The sequence below is a fragment of the Symphalangus syndactylus genome, chromosome X (assembly GCF_028878055.3).
Source record: "Symphalangus syndactylus isolate Jambi chromosome X, NHGRI_mSymSyn1-v2.1_pri, whole genome shotgun sequence".
NCBI classification, from domain to species: domain Eukaryota; kingdom Metazoa; phylum Chordata; class Mammalia; order Primates; family Hylobatidae; genus Symphalangus; species Symphalangus syndactylus.
The window spans coordinates 86,760,307-86,779,172 of NC_072447.2; the positions used below are offsets into that span (position 1 = coordinate 86,760,307).

General features: G+C 37.9%; 1 pseudogene; it reads right to left on the bottom strand.

Annotated features, from left to right (window-relative positions):
- The window catches only part of LOC129475345 (charged multivesicular body protein 1B2-like), a 68,970-nt pseudogene that overhangs the window by 34,784 nt on the left and 15,320 nt on the right, over positions 1 to 18,866 (bottom strand).

Genomic DNA, 18,866 nt, shown 5'->3' on the forward strand with positions numbered 1-18,866 from the left:
TGCAATTACTTTTTAAATTTCTTTTTCACGTTGTTCACTGTTGGCATAGAGAAATGCTACTGATTTTTGTATGTTGATTTTGTATCCTGCAACTCTACTGAGTTTCCTGATCAGTTCTAACAGTTTCCTTGTGGAATCTTTTGGATTTTTCCAAATATAAGATCATATCACCTGCAAACAAGGATAATTTGAATTCTTCCTTTCCAACTTGTATGCCCTTTGTATCTTTCTCTTGTCTGATTGCTCTAACTAGTACTTCCAGTACTATGTCGAATAACAATGGTAAAAATAGGAATCCTTGTCATGTTCCAGATCTTCAAGGAAAGGCTTTCGGTTTTTTCCTCATTAAGTATACTAGTTGTGGGTCTGTCCTATATGGCGTTTACAATGTTGAGGTATGTTCCTTCTATACCCAGTTTTTTGAGGGGTTTTTTTTTTTTTTTATCATGAACGGATGTTGAATTTTATCAAGTGTTTTTTTCAGCATCAATTTAAATGATCATGATTTTTATCCTACATTCTGTTGATATAATGTATCACGTGAGTTTATTTGTATCTGTTGAACCATCTTTGTATCCCAGGAATAAATCCCACTTGGTCATGATGCATGCCCTTTCTAATTTACTGTTGAATTTGGTTTGCTAGTATTTTGTTGAGGATTTTTGCATCAATATTCATGAGTGATGCTGGCCCATAGTTTCTTTTGTGTATGTTTTTTGTTTGTTTGTTTGTTTTTGATGTGTCTTTGTCTGGTTTTAGTACCAAGGTAATACTGGCCTCGAAGAATGAGTCTGAAAGTGTTCCCTCCACCTCTACCTTTCAAAATAATTTGAGTAGGATTGGTATTATTAGTTATTTAAATGTTCGGTATAATTCAACAGTGAAGCCATCATGTCCCAGGCTTTTCTTTACTGGGAGAATTTTTGTTATGATTTCTATCTTGTTATGTGTTATCTGTGTGTTCAGGTTTTGGATTTCTTCCTGGTTCAATTTTGGTAGGCTGTATACATCTAGGAATTTGTCCATTTCTTCTAGATTGTGCAATTTATTGGCATATTGTTGCTCATAGTAGCAACTAATGATCCTCTGCATTTCTGCAGTATCAGTTGTAATATCTCCTTTTTCATTTCTTATTTTATTTAGATATTCTCTATTTTTTTAGTCTGGCTAAACATTGACAATTTTGTTTAACTTTTCATAAAACCAATTTTTCATTGATCTTTTGTCCTTTTTTTCATTTCAATTGCATTTCTTTCTGCTCTGATCTTTATTATTTATTTTCTTCTACTGTTTTTGTTTGGTTTACTCTTGCTTTTCTGGTTCTTTAAGATGCACCGTTAAATTGCTTATGCAAAGTTTTCCCTGTTTTTTGTTGTAGGCACTTAGAGCTATACATTTCCCTCTTAGTACTGCTTTTGTTATATCCCACCAGTTTTGGTATGTTTCCATTATCATTTATTTCAGTAAATATTTCCATTTCCTTCTTAATCTCTTCATTGACCTACTGGTCATCTGGGAACATTTCCCTGTAGTTGTATAACTTCCAAAACTCCTCTTGCTATTAATTTCTAGTTTTATTCCATTGTGGTCAGAGAAGATGCTTCATATTATTTCAGGTTTTTTTTAATGTTTTAAGATTTGTTTTGTGGCCTAACATATGGTCTGTCCTTAAGAATGATCATGTTCTGAGAAAGAGAATGTGTATTCTGCAGCTCTTGTATGAAATGTCCAGTAAATATCTATTAGAATCTTTGGGTCAATAGTGAATATTTAAGTCTAATGTTTCTTTGCTGATTTTCCCCTGGGAAGATCGATCAAATTCTGAAAGTGGGCTGTTAAAGTCTCTAGCTTTTATTGTATTGGGGCCAGTCTATCTCTTTAGCTCTAATAATATTTCCTTTATATATCTGGGTGCTCCAGTGTTGGATGCATATATATTTTAAATTGTTATATCCTCTTGATGAATTGACCCCTTTTTACCATTATATAGTAACATTATTTGTCTCTTCTTATCTCTTCTTATAGTTTTTGTCTTGAGATCTATTTTGTTTTATATAACTATAGCTACTCCTGCTCTTTTCTGGTTTCCATTGGCATTGAATATCTTTTTTCATCCTTTTTTTTTTTTCAGTCTATGTGTGTCTTTATAGGTGAAGTATGTTTCTTGTAGGCAACAGATAAATAAATGGGTCTTATTTTCATCCATACAGCCAAACTATGTCTTTTGATTGGAGGGTTTAGTGTATTTACATTCAATGTTATCACTGATAAGTAAGGACTTACTCCTGCTATTTTGTTACTTGTTTTTTGGTTCTTTTGTAATCTTCTCTTCTTTCATTCCTGCCATACTCTAGTGAAGACGATTTTTCTCTGGTGATGATTTAGTTTTTTGCTTTTTATTTTTTGTGTATCCACTGCATGTTTTTGGTATGAGGTTACCATGAAGCTTGCAAATACTATCTTGTAACTGATTATTTTAACCTGATAACAACTTAACACCATTTGCATAAACAAACAAGTGAAAAGAATACTAATAAAAACTTTGCCTTAACTTCATTCCTCACTTTTTAACTTTTTATTGTTTCTATGTATATCTTATTGTACTATGTCTTGAAAAGTTGTTGTAGTTATTATTTTCAACTGGTTCATCTTTTAGTCTTTCAACTTAGGATAAGAGTAGTTTATACACCACAGTTACAGCGTTATATTATTTTGTGGTTTTCTGTGTACTTACTATTACCAGTTATTTTTGTACCTTCAGGTGATTATTTATTGCTCATTAATATCCTTTACTTTCTGATTGAGGTACTCTCTTTAGCATTTATTGTAGGACAGGTCTGGTAGAAATTCCTCAGCATTTGTTTGTCTGGGAAGGTCTTTATTTCTCCTTCATGTTTGAAGGATATTTTTGCCAGATACACTATTCTAGAATAAAAGTTTTTATCCTTCAGCACTTTAAATATGTCATTCCACTCTCTCTGGGTCTGTAAGGTTTCCAATGAAAGATTTGCTACCAGATGTATTGGAGCTCCACTGTATGTTATTTGTTTCTTTTCTCTTGATGCTGTTAGGATCCTTTCTTTATCCTTGAGCTTTGGGAGTTTGATTATTAAATGCCTTGAGGTAGTCTGCTTTTGGTGAAATCAGCTTGGTGTTCTATAACCTTCTTGGACTTGGATATTGATACCATTCTCTAGGTTTGTGAAGTTCTCTATTAGTATCCCTTTCAATGAACTTTCTACCTCTATCTCTTTCTTGACCTCCTCTTTAAGGCCAATAACTCTGACATTTGCCCTTTTAGGGTATTTTTCTAGATCCTGTAGTCATGCTTCATTTTTTTATTTTTTTTCTTCCTTTAGTCTACTCTGACTGTGTATTTTCAAACAGACTGTCTTCAAGCTCACTAATTCTTTCTTCTACTAGATCCATTCTGCTATTAAAGAACTCTGATACATTTTTCAGTATGCTAATTGTATTTTTAAGCTCCAGAATTTCTGCTTCTTTTTAATTATTTCAATCTCTCTTAAATTTATCTGATAGAATTCTAAATTTATTCTCTGTGTTATCTTGAATTTCTTTGAATTTCCTCAACACAACTATTTTGAATTCTCTGTCTGAAAAGTCACATATCTCTGTTTCTCCAGGATTGGTCCCTGGTACCTTATTTAGTTCATTTGTTGAGGTCATGTTTTCCTGGATGCTGTTGATGCTTGTAGATGTTCTTTGGTGTCTGGGCACTGAAGAATAAGTTATTTATTGTAGTTTTCACTGTATGGCCTCATCTGTAGCCATCCTTCTTGAGAAGGCTTTCTAGGTATTTGAAAAGACTTGAGTGTTGTGAACTAAGCTGTTTCTGCTTTAAGGGGCACCCCAAGTTCCATAACCCTGTGGTGCTTGCAGACTCGTAGAGGTACCATCTTGATGGCCTTAAACAAGATCCAGGAGAGTTCTCTGAATTACCAGATAGAGACTTTTGTTCTCTTCCCTTATATTCTCTCAGACATACAGTTTCTTTCTCTCTCTCTCTGTTCTGAGTCACCTACAGCTGGGGGTAGAGTGACACAAGCAACTCTGTGTCACACTACCAGTATGACTGCATGGGGCCAGACCTGATGCCAGCACAGCCCTGGTTGTCACCCAAGGCCTGCTATAACCACTCCCTGGCTACTGTTTATGTTTGCTCAAGGCCCTGGGGCTCTACAATCAGCAGTTGGAAAAGCCAGCCAGGGCTATATCCTTCCCTTCAGTGCAGCAAGGTCCCCCAGGCCCCATGTGATTCAAAAGTGCTGTCCAGGGGTCAGGAACTTCAGTCAAAAACCTTAGAAGTCTACCTGGTATTCTACTGTAATGTTGCTGAGCTGGCACTCAAACTACAAGACACAGTCCTTCCCAGTCTTCCTTCCCCTTTCCAAAGACAGAAGAGCCTCACCCCATAGTCAGAGCCACAGCTAGCCAGCAGGAGTACTGCCATGTTTGTTTAAGGCTTGAGGTCTCCTAAGTCGGCTTGTGATGAATACTGCCTGGCCTGGGACTCACCCTTCAGGGTAGTGACCTCCTCTATGGCCCAGGGCAGGTTCAGAAATGCTGTCCAAGAGTCAAGTCCTGACACAGGGGACCCCAAGAGCCCACTTGGCGCTCTAACCCCCATGGTAGTGTTGGTACCTGAAGCCAGCAAGTCTCAGAGGCTCAACAAGCCCTCAACGTAGTACCTGAGTATCGCTGCTGGCTATTCAAGGCTCAAGGACTCTTCAGTTGGCAGGTGATGAATGCTGGCAGGACTGGGTCCTTCCCTTCCAGACAGTGAGTTCCCTCCTGATGTAGAGTGTGTCTAGAAATGCTGTCTGGGAGCTAGGACCTGGAACAGGGGTTTCATGACTCTGACCAGTGCCCTATCCTGTGGTGGCTTAGCTGGCATCCAAGATGCAAGACAAAGTCTGTCCTACTCTTCCACTTCCTCTCCTCAAGCAAAAGGGGTTTCTTTTGGAGCCACCAGCTGTACAGCCTGCGATTAAGGGAAAGGTGATGCCAACACTCCCTTGACTGCCCCAGGTGGTGTTTCAGTGTGTCGTGTGTCCCTGCAGTCTACTGTCTCTGGGCCTACTTCCACCATAGGACTCACCTAAGAGTTGCAGTTCTTTGTTGTTGTTGTTGTTGTTTTTCTTTTTTGAGACGGAGTCTCACTCTGTTGCCCAGGCTGGAGTGTAGTGGCACGATCTCAGCTCACTGCAACCTCTGCCCTCCGAGTTCAAGTGATTCTCCTGCCTCAGCCTCCCGAGTAGCTGGGATTACAGGTGCCTGCCACACACCCGGCTAATTTTTTGTATTTTTAGTAGAGACAGGGTTTCACCTTCTTGGCCAGGCTGGTCTTGAACTCCTGACCTCGTGATCCGCCTGCCTCAGCCTCCCAAAGTGATGGGATTACAGGCGTGAGCCACCGCGTCTGGCTGAGTTGCAGTTCTTATGGCCAAGATTGCCTTTCAAGTTTACCTAGAAACCAGGGGCACTTTGACCCTAAGTGGTGAGATTTGCAGGCACTCAAGTTCAGACCCCTGGGATTGGTGATTTCCCTCTGGCTAGGGATGGTTTAAATGTTCCCTGTGTGGGTGGGCATCAGCTAAGTTTGGTCTGGAATTCCTTTCTGCTTTAACAGAACAGCACTGAGTTCAATGCCTTATAACTACTGTCCTCTCCCTCGCCCAGTGCCCAGAGATGATCTCTGCAACCAGGCTGCAGCTGCCAGGGGTGGGGAAGGGGTGGTGTCATAGATTCAGAACTGCTTTTTCTATCTCTTCGGTGTCTCTTTCAGCAATATGAAGTTAAAAACAGGTATTGTGAGTGTTCACCTCATTTTCAGTTCTATGAAGGTAATTTTTTCTGCGTAATGTTAGTTGTTAACTGGTGTCCTTGTTGGAGTTGGTGGGTAGGGACAACCGGTGGAGCTTTCTATTCCACTATCTTGCTTTGCCTCTGTATCTTAATTCATATTTTAAAAGTAATGCATTTAAAGACTGAGTAAGGGTAAGTTCTTTTGTGTTTAAAATACATTTTATTTTATATGCTTTGCCTAATTTTTAATAAATTGTTAGCCATTTTGTTATTAATTGGTTTAAGAGCTCTTTACATATTAAACAGATAAGCTTTAATAGCTCTACAAATATTCATTCCCAGGTATTTTTCTTTTAATTACATTTTTAGATACATAGAATTTTTTTTCAACAGAGTCAAATTTATCAGTCTTTCTTCTTCTGGGTTTTGTGTTTTGCAGCCCTTCCTCCAAGACTGTAAAAAAACTCACCCCTCATTTTCTCTTCTAGTATGTATATGGTTTTATTTTTATGAATTTCTATATTCGATCCACATCAAACATATGTTGTTATATGGATTTACACATTTTGAAATCAAACCCTTTGTGAGTACATTTCAATGAAAAGTGACTTTAAAATGTTTTAATAAAAAATGATTGTTGTAGGCCATGTGTTGGGAAGTTTGGAAAAATTAACAGTTGAAGGAGGATGAGGATTGAAAAACTAGAGGAAAAGGCAAAGTAAACTGCAAAGAAATGTTGCAAGAGTAGTACAGCAATGCACTAGATACATGCTAAGAAACCACTACTCCTTGTCAGTCAACCACAAAATAGAAAATTAATTAGGATTGCATATGGTGGAGTAAATTGCATGTTTTAATACTGCTGCGCTTGTCTGAGATTTGATACATTTCTTAATAATTTCTAAACTCCTCAGTATACAAAAATATTAGACCAGAAACCTTTTAGGGGTTTCTTTCTTTGCAATATTTGGCCCATGTTTTTAGAAAGGGATAATTCTTATACATCAACTTTAAGTTTACTTTTTCTGCAGACTCAGCCTAAAGACTTCCATATCCTTTTCTAGAAGTTTTCCTCTCATAAAGTGTTCTCAACTAAGAGTATAGACAAAATACCCTAAGTGACTCAATTGACTCATTTTAAGGATTAGATATACACTATTATATATCTGAATATCTAAGGTAATAACTAAACTAAAATAGATCTATAAATACACACTTACAGAAAAGAATTAGCATAGCATACCTTATACTACTATCCTTAGGTAGGCCTACTTGACGTTTGACACTTGGCTGGCATCTAGGAACTTGGATTTATGGAAGATTCCCAGAACTGATAAGAGTGGCTCACTGTACCTAAACTGTTTGTACAAACAATGGTGATTTATGCCAAACACCTGATTTCCTTCTGGGGATCTGGAATTTTGGTATGTGCCAGGCAGAATGTGCCCATGACTGACTACTGATAAAAACTGGGAACTCTTAAGTTCAGGGGAACTTCCCTGGTAGACATTTCACGTGTATCATGATAAGTAGCCGGAGGAAATAAGCTTGTTCCATGTGACTTCACTGGGAAAGGAATCTTGCCAGCTTGGACCTGGATCCTCCAGACTTCACCCTATATACACTTTCCCTTTGTTGATCCTGCTTTACATCCTTTTACTCTAATAAATCATAGACATAAGTACAACTATACACTGAGTTCTGTGAATCCTCCTAGCAAATACACAAATCACAGTAAACATTAATGCAATGTTTAGATATAAAACTTTAGAACCTGTAAAAATTTAAAAATTAGTAAAAAATGTTTGATACTATTCTTAGATACAGGCTTTATACTTCATAGTAAGCGGTTTTAGCTATAAATCAAAGGATAGTCTTTAGATGTACGTAACATAGCATAGTTGCAACTTAGCCTTGTGGGCCATAATTGCACATACCAATAGTATGTGCAATTAAACACAGTAATAAAAAATCCATGATTAACTATGTAGGATAATAAGGAATTTATTTAAATTGATTCTTGGCTTAGAATGCTAAAGATATTAATCTTTCTTCACATGAAATAAACTGTATATAATTAATCATTGTTCCATGATTAATTGTGCTCATTTCATGAGTTAAAAAAGTAAATATATTAAAAGTGACTTACCTTTTAATCTTGGCCTTTTCAGCCTTTTCTTCTTTATCACATTTCTTGGCATTCCTATTAAGTTCTTTTGCAGCAAACTTCAAGTAAAATAATGGCTCTGAAAAGAGCCATTAAGGTTAAGGCTATTCAAAAAGTTATTTCCCCAACATAACTACCTGCAAACAAGATGTTAAAATTATAAAACATATAAGATTAATATTAACCAACTAGTCACAATGCTTTTGAGGAACTGGAACAATTTCTTTATTCTACACTTGTTTTCTGTTAAAAATATCAAATTAATAGAAACCATTGATTATAAGGGGAGAAATTACTGTGGAGAAACCTGGTAGATACCACTCAACCAAGGTTAACATCACCAGTGATAAAACATTTCAGTATAATTTACCTTCTGAAATGATAAACTGAGAAGGGTATAGCATCATTTCTATGGCATGGTTGCCAAAAACATAACTTTAATCTACTCAAGAGAAAACATGGGACAATCCTGAACTAAGAGACATTTGATATAACAGACTAGCGTACTTTTCAAGTGTCAAATTCATGAAAAGCAAGGAAAGACTGAATAAGCAGTCACAGACTGGAGAAGACTAAGGAGATATGGTGACTAAATGCAGTGTAGGATCCTGGAACAGAAAGAGGATGTTAATGGAAATACTGGTAAATCCAAATAAGATCTGTGGTTTAGTTATTTATCTTGTAGTGATGTTGATTTCCTTACGTTGATAATTATACTATGGTTCTGTAAGACATTAACATGAGCAAAAGCTTGGTAGAAGGTATACAAGGACTTGCTGTACTATTTTTACAACTTTTCTTTAAATCTAAAATTATTTTAAAACTTTTTAATTAAAAAAGAAATCATTAAAAAACGAGGAATAAAAGCACTCCCATAAATAAAACCACACTGAATACCATAAATCTTTCATTTTTATGTCACAAACAAAAATAAATATGATGTATATGCACATATATATGACAAAGTGCTGTGAATTATTTAAAAACCAACCGGATTATGTAATGACTAAATCACTAAGGTATTGGTTTAAAGGGCTGGCTTTTGGATTGATTGTATCATTATTAGAAAACAAGAATGGCTTGCTTAATTTACCAAAACTAAATAATAAATTAAGCTATCTTCTTTATCTCTCAGTTGCTTCATGGCTCTAATTCAATGCCTAAAAACTCTATGTATTTTATGACCTCTGAAAAAAGGTAAATGACCTCTGAAAAAAGGTAAAATATACTTTTTAAAACCTTGTTTCTGTGTTTCTTTAGGACATTTACAAAAACGATGGAAGGTTCCTTTTTATCTATTTTTTTTTGAAAAGTACACACACAATACGATTTAAAGGGCTGACTTTTGGATTGATAATATCGCTATTAGAAAACAAAAATGGTTTCTTTAATTTACCAAAACTAAAGCTATCTTGTTCATTTCTCACTGGTTTCATGGCTTTAATTCAATGTCTTATTTATGGATAATGACAGGAATAAATTTGCTGCCTTGAGTAGTTTCCAGGCTATAAATTCTAGATATACCTAGAATTGTAAATAAGTGCAAATGTATAAATTTCTGGGTAATTTTAATATAAAATATACCTTAAATTTGTAAGATTTAACAATTTCAGCTTGGTGTCTAAGTTATGTGTCCTTATATATACACACACATATATGTATATGTACACACACACACAGACACACACACACACATGGTTTGCCAAGGTTTCTCAACTTGGGGCCAGATAATTCTTTGTGAGGCTGTCCTATAAATTCTAGGAAATTTGGCAGCATCCCTGGCCTTTATCCAGTAGATGTCAGAAGCACCCGCTCCTCTCAGTTGTAACAACCAATAACATCTCCAGACATTGCCAAAACTCACTTGGGGTGAGGGAGGGAAAATCCAACTCTGTTGAAAATCAAAATCACTAATATAGATGAAAAATATATTATTTTTCCTTTCTTTGTCTTCATTTTCTAAATTATTTCCCCAATATAATTGCTGTCACTGTAGAAAAAGTCACTAAAGTTAAAAGCTGAATTATGATACTGACAGAGCAGGAGCACCATCATCTCGGACAAACACTGCCACTTTAAGTTCCAGCTCCCTTTCTAGCCTCATGCATTTCAAGGAAATCACTTCTAACTACAAGCAGCCAGAAAGAGTAGACAGTAAAACACAGATAAGAGAGCTCAGGAACAGAGGGAGGTGGGGGGAAAGTCTCTTGGTAACTGCCAAACTTCACCCTCATACAATGGGCCCCAGTAAAACAGTGGGCCTTAATAAGCACATTTGTTTCCCTTCAGGTACACTAAGATAGGGAAGCTAAAAGCAGACTCAGTGGGGTATGCCTGCAGTTGCAGAAAGATGTGTAAGAACAGACACAAAACTCTCTCTCCCAGATAAGCACAACAAAGAGACAAGAAGGAGTCCAAGCCTCTGACAAACTCTCCCACCCTAAATCTTTAAAAAACTCTTAATCTATAAGAGTTTAAGTTTAAAATAACTCGGCCAGAAGCCCCTCTCAGGTTTGTTTTCTCTAAAATAAACCTGTCCTTGACTGTCAAGCCACCTTTCATGTTTCTTTCCTCTTTCTTTAAAATTCTTACGTTTGGTGCCGAAACCCGGGATGGGCGTTGGGGGCAGAGACTCTCTTGCAACCCAAGAAGCAGTGGGTAATGGCAGCTCATCCTGAGTTAACTCCTGGATCCTGAGGGTCTCTGGCCGCCCACCCCGCCTTTACTCTTACTTCACTTTTCAAGCGATTTGTGTAAGGAGGACAACTAACCTGAAGGGAACTGCAAGGCTCGGGCCGGGACTACTCCCCAGTGGGCTCTCAAAACCCTCAGGTCTCAGGAATCCACCTCCGACCTCACACAATGGGTATTTCACTCCCTAACCCTTGCTCCCTCTTTCTCCCTCTTCTTTCTCTCTCTCTCTCTCTCTTCCGCATGTGGCTCCAGTCTGGGAGGCCCTTTGCCGATTCCAACCAGAACCTCCAACATCAGACACTAATTCAGCCGACTGGTAAGATCTGCCTTCTCCTAGCTTTCTCTTGGTACTGGAGAAAGTCTGGCCTGCCATCCAGATCCTCGGAGGACTAACGGGACTAAGCTAGAGGAAATCTTGGGGATGCCCACTTCCTTCTCAGCTTAACCATCCTCTTTCGGAAACAGAATTCTGAGTCTCTGTCTTTTGTCTGGGGATACCTAGAACAAAACAGACACCCTTGGTTTCCTCTTACCAGTCCACATAGGTGCCAAACAATCCACATTCCTACGCCCTCCCCACGGGGCTGTTGTCTTCTCAACCTCACCAAACTTGGCTTACAGGGGACCCTAAATCCAAAACATTTAATTTTAACTGCAACATGGCTTGGCCCCAATAGAGACTAGATAATAACAGCTGATGGCTCAAAAACAGCACCTTTAACTTTCAAATTCTCAGGCACCTTAACAACTTTATCATCAGAAACAGCAAATGACAAAAGGTTTCCCGTATTTAGGCTTTCTTTTACCTTAAACCCTGCCCCTCCTCTTCTCCACCCCTTCAAAAACTACTCCAACCAGTCAAACCTCCTCTGCCATTCTCCCTCTATGGTAAGTGTCTATGGTTAAAGCTATTGCTCGGGTTCACGTCCCCTTCTCCATGTCTGATTTGTGGCAGATTGAATAGCTTCTGGGATCTTTCTCTAAAAATCCCTCTCATTATTGCAGGGAATTCCTGCACATAACCCAATCCTTTAGTATAAGTTGGCATAACATTTTTATAATTCCAACATCTGCCCTCACCCTTAATAAAAAAGAGCACTCAGCTTAATTAAAATGGATATCCAAGCTATAAGTGTATTAAAAAGGCCTTTATGTTTTGCTCTTCGTAAATCTTGTTTTCCTGAAAAAGTTTTTTTTCCCAGTTGAAATTATTTTTCTCCACTCTGTCTTGCCAGTCTTGGTGCATGCATAAAAGACCCTAGAATAACTTCTGGTGGCCTGGGACTCCTTGGGAAGACAGAAAAGGTACCACAAATTCCATTTTGGGAAAAATCTCTGTTTTCCTTATGGAACCCCTGGAATTAGAGGTGAATCTCAAAATCTGTCTTTGTCTTCCAGCTATGCTTGTTTATTAGGCCCTGAAAATTGTTTTCCTAGCCCTGTTCTTAAAGGGCCACACCCGGAGGCCAATAATCCAATTAGGAAATTAGCAAATGTAAATCTTCTAACTACTTGATCATCTTCTGGTTGCCTGTGTGGCTATATATGTGTTATGTGTACAATGTCTATTAAAAAGAGCTCTAATTAATTGATTGGGCTAAGAAAAATAAGTGGCTAAATCAAATATTTTTAAGCAAAAAGTAAAAGCTGTGGTATCTTTCAGTTCATGTAACTTTAATATTTAAAAATAAAAACAGTCTTAGGAATTATTGGTAAAATATCAATGTCCTTAAGGTGTAAAAATGTGGTCTACATTATGCAGGTCAAATATTAGGTTTGCTAAATGTTTTAAGGTTGTAAACTGCTTCTTTAGCCTTTACAAACTGTCAACTTGCCTGCTTCACAATTGGTAAGGCCAGAAACCTATGGAAGATGGAAGTAACCATGCCCCTAACTATGCTGGAAGAAGTCAAACTTCATCTGCATCTAGCACATAATTTAAAAAAAAAACAGGTTTTACATTAAAGTTGAAAATTGCTAAAAGTTACCATTATAAGATGTAATTAAAACTACTGAACATGGATTTGCACGCGAGGTATATAAAAACAGTAAAAAGTGTTTTTAGTTAAAAATTATAGGAAGGCATAAAAATGTACATTTTGCTTAAGAATAAAAACTTGTCTTAAAATTAAATAAAATGGATGGTTTAGTAGATTGTAAAAACATTGTTAAAATTAATCCTGCAAAGAAATCTCTGTGTGTAAACATATTAACTAAACTCAAAGGAGTATTATATGGTTTTTTTCTGTAAATTAAACACTAAAAGCACCACAAGGTTTTCTTAAAATGCTAATCTACTCTTTAGCAAAACTTGTCAAGGGTTATAATGGGTATGTAAAAATCTCACTTCATGGACAAACTGGTTAAAATTAAATAAAATTGTCTAGAAGGTTTCATTAAAATTAGGGTTAACGTTAATAGCAAACTAATGCAAGGGTAAAATTTAACTTTCTCTCTTAAACAGAATTTTCATGTAATACAAAAGGCTAATAAATGGTTTTTGCTTTTCCAAATTTTTAACTCATCATTTTGGTAAAACAAAACCAAACAAACAAACAGAAAATTCATGGTAATCTAAAATAATATTTTAATATCAATCATTTTAAATTTTAAACACATTTAACAGGCTTCTCAGCTTCTCAAAATCAAACTTTAGTCTCAAAATTGTCTTTCCTAACCCCTGCAGCATCTGGAAAAAAGGTAAACAGGATTATTTAACATGTTTAGGTACATAAAATTGCCAAAATAATGTCTAATAGGTTATATTTCAGGGAATAATATTAACATATGTTCCAAAACTGTATGGAATGTCTAAGGTTCTATTGTCTAAATATGTGCTATTAATCACAATTAAAGTTGTTATGTTGGGTTATTGTAAACCACAAAAATGACCAAATTTCTTTGTCAGTTGTGTTTCTAACTGTATCCAACTCGGACATTTTGTTATCTATAGACAATTGTTATTTTGTTTTAATTCTCTTCAAAGATGGTTTTTAATGAAGTGGTGGAAGAAGTGCTCTCAAATGTGGGCTTCTCACGACAAAAAAAATACAGAACTCATGAAAAGCTAAAATGATTATAAATCTCAAGCAAAACAAAAGTTAATAAAATGGACTAAACTAGTAAAAAACAAAAACAAGTTTTTACCTTTTGCTTAGAACACTGCTAATCTTTATTTTATTTTTCAGAGTCAAGAAAACTTGTCTTAAGCTAGCTACAGCCTTTTACAACTAAGTAAAGTATACTCCTGTAAACAGCATTTAAAGTGTGTTTGTTTCTCTCTGCTAGTTCCTCTAGAATTTGAAAACTAGTTACAAGTACTCTTAAACTACAACAATATAGTTGTTTGCACCAGTGCAATAAAAATCTATTTTCTTTTGTGGCTGGGCGCAGTGGCTCACACCTGTAATCCCAGCACTTTGGGAGGCCAAGGCTGGCAGATCACGAGGTCAGGAGATCGAGACCATCCTAGCCAACACAGTGAAACCCTGTCTCTACCAAAATACAAAAAATTAGCCAAGCGTGGTGGTGCACGGCTGTAGTCCCAGCTGCTCGGGAGGCTGAGGCAGGGGAGTCACTTGAGTTCGGGAGGCCAAGGTTGCCCTGAGCCAAGATCTCACCACTGCACTCCAGCCTGGCAACAGAGCAAGACTCTGTCTGGAAAAAAAAAAAAAAAGGCGGGAGTGGGAATCTATTTTCTTTTGTAACAGAACACAGTTGGAAAAACTGGTTATTTTACCAAGGCTTTGACTGGAATGGTGTGCTCTCCTTTAAGGAATTAAACGTGACTTATGGAGCCAATAAAACCCTTGGAAATCTGGCCCCATGCTTTGTGTACACAGTCCCCGTACAAAGTTTCTGACCTGTGGTAAGTAAAGAATATCAATTTCTGACAGGCCAGGAACCCCAAGTTATCTTAAAACCTCAAGAGGAGAGGAATTCACCCAACTCATAGGTATTTAATGGTAAAAATCCATCGCTGGGTTTGGCTTTTTAAAGTCTTATCTCAAATACCTTCTATATAACAAACTTCCATCAAAGACTATTTAAAAGGCCTATGTAGCAAGTAATTATTATTGCTGCACTGTATACAAATAATTAAGCCAAGTATAATAAAGATTTGTATTTTAATTAAAATGTGAAACTGAAGACAGAAAATTGTGTTTCAAAAACTATAGCACACCTGTTGTTAAATTCTAGTCTTGCCCAATGTTTTTGTTTTTATTATTTTCTACAGTTTAAATTATATCCGTTACAGAAATCAACTCCTGGATACATCACACTCAAGTCAAAGCCTGAAAAGCTGAGAAAGCAACCCCTAACAGCCCAGAAAAATACCCTAAATATCAATGTAAAAAAAATAAGAAATCTTCTGCTGAAAATCATAAAAGATAAGTAACTTAAGTAAAAATTACTCATCTTACTCAATCACAACCCTGCCTCACCAAATACTTTTGTCATTTCTACCTCTCCTTTTAATCCAAATATTGAAACCTCTTTAATGGAAATTTAGTATGCCACCCTTGTGGGAACTGCTTTACTCACTCTACTATTTGCAGTAGAACTATCTACTGTGGCACTATCAGAGTGGAATATCGGACAGAGAATCTCAACTACCATAGCATTTTGGTTAATTATTATCCTCATAGAAGGAGTAACAGTTACTAACAAAAAATAACACATGGGTCTTTCCAAACACATGCCTCTGCCTCTCATTGGGAAATAAATGTTGCTTCTAACTCAACCAATCGTGCCTAATAAGAAACACTGCTGAGGCTGGGCGCAGTGGCTCATGCTTGTAATCCCAGCACTTTGGGAGGCCGAGGCGAGCGGATCACGAGGTCAAGAGGTCGAGACCACGGTAAAACCCCATCTCTACTAAAAATATAAAAAATTAGCCGGGCGTGGTGGCGGGTGCCTGTAATCCCAGCTACTCGGAGAGGCTGAGGTAGGAGAATGGCATGAACCCAGGAGGCGGAGCTTGCAGTGAGCTGAGATCACGCCACTGCACTCCAGCACTCCAGCCTGGGTGACAGAGCAAGACTCCATCTCAAAAAAAAAAAAAAAGAAACACTGCTGAAAAGCCTACAACTAATGTTTTAACCCTGCCTAATTAACCTTTTTCATTTTTTTTTTTAACTGACAGAATCATGGCCATTTCGCAGACAACTACCTCAAAACATCTACACACAGTGTTGCTCCTGCAGTCAATCCAAGACCAAGAAACTCTCCGCACCCCCATCAGCAGGAAGTAACCAGAAAGAACACATCGCTCCTCATCCTTTTATAACTATAGGGCCTGGAATGACAGAGCAGGAGCACCATCATCTCAGACAAACACCTCCACTTTCAGTTCCAGCTCTCATTCTAGCCTCATGCATTTCAAGGAAATCACTTCTCTTCTAACTACAAGCAGCCAGAAAGAGCAGACAGTAAAACACAGATAAGACAGCTAAGGCACAGAGGGAGGTGGGGGGAAAGCCTCTTGGATAACTGCCAAGCTTCACCCCCTTTCGAAAGAAACTTTCATGTTTCCTCTTTCTTTAATTCTTACAATACCAATTATTTTTGATGAGTTAATATAGTTAACATATTATTTTATGCTTTTTAAAGAATGGTTTCAGCTATGATTAAACCCGAAATTTACTGTAAACTTCAAATACTGAGGACTGACTACTGAATACCTCTTATAACTCACTCTTACTTAATAATTAGAATTACAGTATAAAATACTGGCCAAAAAATAGATCTTTCACAACTGTGCATTCTGTTCCATAATGCTTTTTCCCCCAAAAGGCTTGAGCTACTTCTAGAAATATGCAGGCCTTAAGATTTAGAAAAACACTTCGAAATACTGAATAAACTAGAACAGAAGTCCAAAAGAAGGAAAATCCGCCGGGAAAGAACAAAACAGGAAGAAGGAACTATTAGTAAGCAAGCACTGAAGCTCCTGAAACTCCCACAGTGTTGGAACTGAACTTTTTGAATAATGACAGAACCCTTGAAGGTTACAACATTAGCACAAGGGTAGGTAGAAAAATATCTTATCAGCCAGCAAGGGATTATAAGATGATATGATTAACTTTCTACGGGCCTTAGGTGGAAGCTGCGGGTGAAACAAAGGCTCCCCTACAAATTTATAGCCACAGCCATGTCATCATGTGGAGTTGGGTTTCAAATGTGTAATCCTGGAAGGGTCTGGGAAACCCCATCTTGAAATATGAAAGTACTTCCAAGTTGGAGGAACATCCTCAACCCAGGAATTTTAGGATTCCCTTAGGCTTCAATGAATAGATGTATAAAACCAAAAATTAAATAAAGTTGAGGAGAAAAATAGCAGACTGTAATACAGATTGCATACAAAAAGATTGTAATACAAACTGTAATGCAAAATATGTAAAGGTTATATTCAAGGAGATGATGCATGAGACTCTTCACATAACTGATGAAAGTAACCTTTAATATTTTAATCCAGGAAGCATAAAAAATGCCAAGCAGAATAAAAATAAATCTACACTAGATATATTACAGTAAGCCTCTGACTACCGAAGATTATAACAACTTTAAAAGAGCCATAGTGAAAGTTCAGATAATTTACAAAATATCTAAAATTAGACTCCAAAGAATTTTCAAACAAAACACTAATTTCTAAAGGAAGTACAATTGATTCATTTTTGTCCAAGGTAGTCATGTTCTAATTAAGTTGCTGAGAATACCAAATTAGCAAATACTGAACCATTACTTCTAGGGGAAATACAGGATTAGGGTCCTATGATCCAGTGGTTACATTTTCATCAACTGATCAATATATAACCTTATTCCAAGATGGCCGAATAGTAACAGCTCCAGTCTGCAGCTCCCAGAGTGATTGATGCAGAAGACAGGTGATTTCTGCATTTCCAACTGAGGTACCTGGTTCATCCCACTGGGACTGGTTGGACAGTGGGTGCAGCCCACTGAGGGCAAGCCAAAGCAGGGCGGGGCATAGCCTCACCCAGGAAGTGCAAGGGGTTGGGGGATTTCCCTCTCCTAGCCAAGGGAAGCCACGACAGACTGTACCGGGAAAATTGGGACACTCCCACCTTAATACTGCACTTTTCCAATGGTCTTAGCAAACGGCACACCAGGAGATTATATGCCATGCCTGGCTCAGGGAATCCCATACCCACGGACCCTGCTCACTGCTAATCCAGCAGTCCGAGATTGAACTGTGAGGCAGCAGCCTGGCTGGGGGAGGGGTGTCCAAGATTACTGAGGCTTGAGTAGGGAAACAAAGTGGCCGGGAAGCTCAAACTGGGTGGAGCCCACCACAGCTCAATGAGGCCTGCCTGCCTCTGTAGACTCCACCTATGAGGGCAGGGCATAGCTGAACAAAAGGCGGTAGAAACTTCTGCAGACTCAAGCGTCCCTGTCTGACAGCTCTGAAGAGAGCAGTGTTCTCCCAGTATGGTGTATGAGCTCTGAGAACGGAAAGACTGGCTCCTCAAGTGGGTCCCTGACCCCTGTGTAGCCTAACCGGGAAACACCTCTCAGACACATCCCAGTAGGGGCCGACTGACACCTTATACAGCTGGGTGTCCCTCTGAGACGAAGCTTCCAGAGGAAGGATCAGGCAGCAATATTTGCTGTTCTACAATATTTGCTGTTCTGCATCCTCTGCTAGTGATACCCAGGCAAACAGGGTCTGGAGTGGACCTCCAGAAAACTCCAACAGACCTGCATCTGAGAGTCCTGACTGTTAGAAGGAAAACTAACAAACAGAAAGGAATAGCATCAACATCAACAAAAAGGGCATCCACACCAGAACCCCATCTGTAGGTCACTATCATCAAAGACCAAAGGTAGATAAAACCACGAAGATGGGGAGAAACCAGAGCAGAAAAGCTGAAAATTCTAAAAACCAGAGCGCCTCTTCTCCTCCAAAGGATCGCAGCTCCTCGCCAGTGACGGAACAAAGCTGGATGGAGAATGACTTTGATGAGTTGACAGAAGTAGGCTTCAGAAGGTCGGTAATACCAAACTTCTCCAAGCTAAAGGAGGATGTTCAAACCCATCGCAAGGAAGCTAAAAACCTTGAAAAAAGATTAGACGAATGGCTAACTAGAATAAACAGTATAGAGAAGACCTTAAATGACCTGATGGAGCTGAAAACCATGGCATGAAAACTACGTGACACATG